Source organism: Psammomys obesus, unplaced genomic scaffold, assembly GCF_907164565.1.
Source record: "Psammomys obesus unplaced genomic scaffold, mPsaObe1.curated_primary_1811, whole genome shotgun sequence".
Taxonomy (NCBI): domain Eukaryota; kingdom Metazoa; phylum Chordata; class Mammalia; order Rodentia; family Muridae; genus Psammomys; species Psammomys obesus.
This window is the reverse complement of record NW_026596131.1, coordinates 1,413,284-1,420,531: the sequence shown is the minus strand read 5'-3', so window position 1 is coordinate 1,420,531 and position 7,248 is coordinate 1,413,284. Positions and strand designations below refer to the sequence as shown.

The window sequence follows — 7,248 nt, the reverse complement described above, 5'->3', positions numbered from 1 at the left end:
CACACACACACACACACACACACACACACACACACACACACACACACCTATATACATATATATATGTAACATAATTCCATGTGTGTATGTGTGTGCGCGCGCGCCAGAGGTCAATGTTGAATATCTTCCTCTATCGTTCTCCGCCTTAGTTTTGAACATTCTCTCAGGTTCTCTGATCTGGTGAGACTAGCCTGTCCTGCATGCTCTGGGATCCTCTTGGCTCTGCCCCTGGTTCTGTGATTACAGGTGTGCCATACTAGCCTCTATACATGGGTATTAAGGATCTGAACTTAGGCCCTCATGTTCGAACGTGGTTTTCTAACTGAGCCATCTCCCTAGATCGTATTTTAAATTAAATTTTGTGTGTGTGTGGAGGGGTGTCTTTTCTTGTTGCTAGGTAAGTACTTTACCACTGACTCACAACTCCAGCCTGAAGTAATTTTTAAATTTTTATGATTTAGCTGGGTGGTGGTACATGCTTTTAACCCTAGTACTCGGGAGGTGGAAATAGGCAGATCTCTTGAGTTTGAGGCCAGCCTGATCTACAGAGTGAGTTCCAGGACAGCCAGGGCTACACAGAGAAATCCTATCTAGAAAAACCAAAATCAAACCAAAAGTTGTATGACTTAAGTGTTATATACTGTAACAATTCAGGAATTCATTCACAGTAGCTCCTTGAATCAAAGTATGCCTAACATTATGACTCACCACAAACATAACCAGTAAATATTAGACAGTCTTAGATTTATGAGATAATGAAAATAGAGTTCTGCAAGCTCAGAGAATATAGTGTTTCCAAGTATGTAAATTTGAGGGTCTTTACTTGGTGGGAGAATATATACGGTTAGCATATACAAGGCCTTGGGTTCAATGTCAAGCACCACAGAAGTGGAGTAAGAGAAAGAGGCTGGAGAAGAGGAGGAAGAAAATGGCAATTTCTTCCCGTAACTTCTCTCTGTTCTTTTATTATTGCTCCTCCTACTATGGTCGACATTCTACAACTACCATCTATTCAACAATCCCTGTGAGCTACATGCTTTGATGGCAATGTAATACATAAAAAAAAAAAAAAAAGAGAGAGAGAGAGAGAGAGAGGACATGGTGCTGCATACCTCTGTCCCGGCACTCAGGAGGCAGAGTCTGAGATCAAGGTCAGCCTGATATACAAAGCAAGCTGCAGGTTAGCCAGGAGATCTTGTCTCAAAAACAAACAGACACACAAACAAAACCAAGAGGCTGGCTGGGGAGATGACTCAGTTGGTGCTTGCCAAGCAAGCATAAGGGCTAAAGTTCATCATGTGTAAAAGCTGCGCATGGATGGTGGTATGTACCTGTAATGCTAGCACCAGAGGGAAAAAAAGACATCTACATCTACAGAGTTTGTCAATCAGTCTAGCTAACTGGTGATCTTCAGGTTCAATGACTCATTTAGCTTAAAGTGACTGCTCAATAGTAATAGTTATATCTAACACAGTAGTAGGAACAACCATAAAAGAATATATAATAATCAATAAAACTGACATTTTCCCCTTCCTCTTCTTCCCCAACCTCTTACTCCTTCTATCCAAAAAAAAAAAAAAAAAAAAAAAAAAAAGAAGTGGAAAAGTAATTGAGGAACGACATCCAGTGTCACTTTCTGGCCTCCATATGCACCTGTGTACACATACAAACCTGCATATACATGCATAAAAACTCCTAATTTTTAGAGATACGGAAAAGTGAAGTCAAAGCCAGCACTTAGGAAAGGTGACCAAGCTGCTTCAATGGAGTGATTAGAACTGGGAGCTGTATGCATACACAGTAACCGCTGTCTACGAAAAAGAGTAGAATATTATTAACAAGCTAAAGAATTTATATGCACAATTTCATTTAGGTACTGCTATGGCCTTACAAGACAGGCACTATCATTATGCCTCATTTTTGATGATGATGATGGTGATGATAATGTCTATAAAATTCCGGGGACCTGGAGTTAGAGGTGTTTGTGAGTTGTCTGATGTGGATATCTGAAACTAAACTCTGGTCCTCTGCAAGAATAACAGTGCTCGTAACCACTGAGTCATCACTCCAACCCACACTGTACCTGGTCTACAAATACTCCTTTTATGTATTCATGTCATAGTAATTTTTTTTTTTTAGTACCTGTAATATCTAAGCACAAGACTAAGGACCAATAGCACATGACCGAAGGAAATAAACACAATCCACACCTTATTCTGCCTAAGGGGAGCTTATAAATTAAAAGGAAAATCTATCTAGTAGTCAGGCCTATAATCCTAGCTACTTGAGAGGCTGAGGCAGGAGAATTACAAGTTCAGGGCCAATCTGAACAATTCAGTCTGACCCTATCTCAGAATAAAAAGAGAAAACTGAGGGATGGGAATATACTCAGTTGTTGAGCATTCACTTAGCAAGTTACAAGGCCCTAGGAGCAACATCCAACAATGAGAGAAAAAGCAGGCACTTCATAAAAACTGTTGGAACAAACTGATGACTGAGTACGGGAGCTCATGCCTGTAACCACAGTTTATGGGAGGCTAAAGTTCATGAGTTCAGGGTCATTTTCATTCAAGAGGGCCAAAGGGGACTACATGGGACCATTTCTTAAAAACAAAACAATCTAGCCAGGTGTAATCCCAGCACTCAGGGAGGCAGAAGCAGGCAGATCACTTAGTTCAAGGCCAGCCTGGTCTAGAGTGAGTTCCAGAGACTGCCAGGACTACACTAGAACCCTATCTCCCAAAAAAAAAAAAACAAAAACAAAAACAAAAAAACAAAACAAAACACCAACAACAATAAACTTAAGAAAGACAAGTCAAACAAGCCAAGCACAGTCGTACATGATGCAATTCTAATACTTCCTGGGTAAAGGCAAGAGGACCAAGAAGTTCAAGGTCATTCTTAGCTACACAGACAGCCCGGACCAGCCTGGAATACATGAGACCCGTTCTCAGGGGAAAGGGGAACAGAGAAGAGATTATAACTATAATGTCATCAACTCCAGAGGCAAAAACAGGAAGGTCAGGGGTTCAAGACTTATCTGGGCTTGTCTTGGGGGTAGGGGTGCTGCTACAGAAAGAGGCATGTAGATGAGTAAGGTAGAAGTAAGAGTTCAAAAGCAAACTTCTGGCATTACAGTCAACTGATTTTTGACAGGGGTGACATAATTCAGTGACAAAAGTGCTGGGGCAATTAAATATCTACCCACAAAAGAATAAAGGTAAATTCTAGTCCTTGAATCGCTCAATATTTAAAACAAAATACACAGTAGACTTAAATACAACAGCTAAAAGTGTGACGTACTAGAAGAAAATACAGAACTAAAATTTTATGACCTTGCCTTCTTAGGTAAAACCAAAAGCATAAGAACAGAAGGGAAAATGGGTATTTTGGACTTTTTTCTAAATCAAAAACTTCTGTACTTCAAAAGATACCATGTGGGCTAGAAACAGAGTTAAGAGTATGTGTGGCATGCATGCATGTTACATGATACCATTTTTTTTTGGGGGGGGGGGCATTTTGATCTTTGTCCGGAGGTTGAGTACAGCCTCTGGGTCCACATGATACCAAGGCAGGAAGGGAAGTATACTAAGGTAAATTACTCCAAATGGATTATATAGAGAAAGCTAGAGATTGGCTCAAGCCTCATGTACGCTAGGCACACTCTGCCATAGAACCACACCCCCAACCAACTGTATTGTTGTATTAGAATGAAGGTTAGCAAGAGACCAACCTATTCAAACTGCATTGAAGCAAGACAAAAGATGGCAGTGAAAGAAATGAAGCCAGAGAAAGACGGGGACACAGAGTGACAAGACTTGAGGGACTGGTGGAACTCATAGAAAGCACAGACCAAGTAAAAACATGGTGGATCTGATACTGTATCAGGAGAACAGAAGCGATTAAAAAGAGACCTATGTGTTTACTAGAATTTAGAATATGACAGCAACGTCACAGGAGAGGAGAGAATGCCAAGACTGAAAGTAAACTATTCTGACAGGAAGAAAAATATTTACTATGAACTAATCAGAAAGTCAAAGTAAAACATAAGACTAGAAGTGGAAGATAAAGATGCTATACAACACTATAATAGTTTTGACTTTCAGAACAGGGAAACAGTCCTTCAAACATTAAAGCAGCTTGTGAATATAAGCATTCAGATACCAAAAAATTTACCCGGGATTGATTTAAGGTAGCCAAATATTGGAAAATATGGAAATGTCTGCCAAGAACATACTAAAAAATTCTAAAGGTGGAATACTACATATTTGTTTTGCAAATACTTGAGGTCCACATCTAAAAACAAAAAGACACCAGACAGATAAAGGAAGGACTCTCAGGGTAATAACGACTATAGTATAATGACTTCTGAGAGCTTAACTTTTCTTTCATCAAACTCAGGACCTTGCATGGTGATAGACACACACATGTATGTATGTAAATGTTTAGAAGGTGCATCAGAATTATTCAACTCAACCTCCTGGGAGCTGGCCTATAGAAAAGGGAAGGGAGTGAGTGTGGGAGGTGGGGGGCCTTCAGCTTTTAATGTAAGCATTAATTTTTCTTAAAGACTGAAAATACTTGATGGTACTGGCTAAGGTAGCATAAGGTTATCGTGCAATTCAAATGCCAATTTCTGTATGCCCCTTGTCTGGTTGCAAGTCTTGTTCTGAGAATCTCCTGTCTCAATATTGTATAAAATCTGCTCCTCAATTGTGTCCTGAAATGCCAATAAAGCAGCTTATAGCCAGTCTCTGAGCAGGGGAGAGAATAGGCCTAGAGTTCCTGCCTGGGGAGGAAGAGTTAGAAGAGGAAGTAGGGGGTAGAGGTCTAGGAGACATCAGAAGGAGCTGGAGCAGAAAATCTACAAAGTGCAAGCATCTTTGGATATATGCTCGGAGGAAACCAGATTAGCTTAGAAGGTTAAGAATGGAGTAATAACTGCTCAGTTGTTGTGTTGTGAAGCTTTTAATTAAACAAACATAAAAGTCTCAAATTATCTGTGTGATAGACAGGTAAAGAGAGAAAGTGAGAAACAAACACAGTTTTGTAAAAATAACTTAACATTTTGGTACCCAGTGTTGGGCAGAATTGACACAGATCAACCCAGAGGGCCAAACCGTTATAATTTTATAAAAACTGTGTTTGTTTCTTAGTTTTTTCTTAACCCTGCTATCACACAAATAATTGAGACTCATTTATATTTGTTTAATAATAAACTTCACAGCACAAAAACTAAGCAGTTATTAATCTATTCTTAACCCTCCAAACTAATTGGGCTTCCTCCCGGCTTACACCACAGAGATATTTGTACTTTGTAGATTTCCCTGTTCCAGCTCTTCTCTCCTGATGTCTACAGGACCTCTGCAGATGGTCTTCTAACCCTTCCTCCCCAGGCTGGCAGGAACCCCAGCCTTATTCTCTCCCCTGCTCCAACACTGGCTGTAAACTGCTTGATTGGCATATCAGGGCACAATTGAGGAGCAGAGTTTAGTTAACATTGAGACAGGAGATTCTCAGAACAAGGCTTGCAACCAGACATGGGGCATACAGAAATTGGTGTTTGAATTACCTTATGTCTACAGGCTAATTCTCACTTATGGTATATGGATATATTGTCTTACTATTTTGTACTTTTTGGTATTTTTCCAATTTCTCAGAATGAATTTCCTATAATGGTGGTATAGATGGAATTCTGCACATGTTGAAACGCTACAGTAGTTTGATGGTAGAGTTTTTAAAAATAATTTACTTTATGTACATTGGTATTTTATCTGCAGGTATGTCTGTAGGAGGGTATCAGACCTTATAGTTATAGTCAGTTGTGAGCTGCCATGTGGGTGCTCGGAATTGAACTTGAAAGAGTCAGTGCTCTCAATCCCTGACCCATCTCTTCAGCCCCAGTGCTAGATTTTTATAGAAAATATTTCTTTAAAAATTATCAACAATGAGGTGGGTGTGGTGGCTCACACCTTTAATCCCAGCACTCGGGAAGGCAGAGGATGGGGGATTTCTGTGTGTTCAAGGCCAGCCTGGTCTACAAAGTGAATCCAGGACAGCCAGGGATACACAGAAAAAAGCTGTCTTGAAAAACCAAAATAAATAGATGGACGGACGGATGGATGGATGGATGGATAAAATGATAACAAAAGAGAAGAAGGAGAAGGGCAATGGGAGAATGGATTCTTCAGTGAAATGCCTAGCATTCAGGAATAAGGACTGAGTTAATGACCCAGCTTGGGTGCAAGCTGGGAGAGATGGCCCATGCCTTTAATCCCAGCACTCAGGGAGGCAGAGGCAGGCAGACTGCTGAGAGTTCAAGGCCAGCCTGGTCTACAAAGTAAGTCCAGGACAGCCAAGGTTACACAGAGAAACCTTGTCTCAAACACCAAACCAAACCAAACAACAACAAAACCTGGGTGCAGCAGTATACCCAATCTATACACACATACCTACACACATACACACTCATGTGCATTATACCCATATACAGATGAACAATTTTTTCATAAAGAGACACTCCTACACAGTTTTAAAAGAACTTTCAAAGAAACAATAGCTTGGTATTAAGAATTTTAAAAGGCTGGAAAAATGGCTCAGTGGGCAGAGTGCATCCTTGCAAGCATGAAGATGAAGTTAAGTAGAACATGTCTGTAAGCCCATTGCTGGTACAGAAACAAGTGGATACTGGAAACTCACTAGCCTGTGTTTTGAGATTGCCTTAAAATAGGAGGGTGGGTGAATGGGTAGGTAGGAAGACTTCCCAAAATCAACCCTAGCCTTTTCATGTTCTCATATGGTCTGCATGACCATATATGCAGACAGAGAATTAAAAAGAGAGAGAGATCCAGTAGACGTTGACAACAAGAATTACTTAACTCAATGAAAACTAATTCATTGACTAGAGCTGCTTCTCTTGGTGAATTCAATAAAAATCTTTGGCTTTTGCAATGCCCAACAATGAAACAATCACAACATTTTTAAGTTCCTTGTTTTTAAGTCCTAGAACAATTTATGCAAGAAAAAAAGTCTCAATAATAGCTGAAATAACAAATTTATACACATAATGTAAGAGTATCTGAAAAGGCTGGGTGAACAGTATAATTATGTTAAACGTACCCTTCATGATGGGGAAAATGGAACTTTTAAAGATTGATTACTGAGCAGGAGAGATGGCTCTGTGGTTAAGAACACTGGCTGCTCTTCCAGAGGACCTGGGTTCAATTCCTAGCACCTACACGGCAGCTC

The 7,248-nt window shown here is 40.0% G+C and overlaps 1 protein-coding gene across 6 annotated transcripts in view; it reads right to left on the bottom strand.

Moving 5' to 3' along the window:
• The window catches only part of Tlk2 (tousled like kinase 2), a 91,849-nt gene that overhangs the window by 42,261 nt on the left and 42,340 nt on the right, over window positions 1–7,248 (bottom strand). The gene's annotated exons all lie outside the window — the stretch shown is intronic.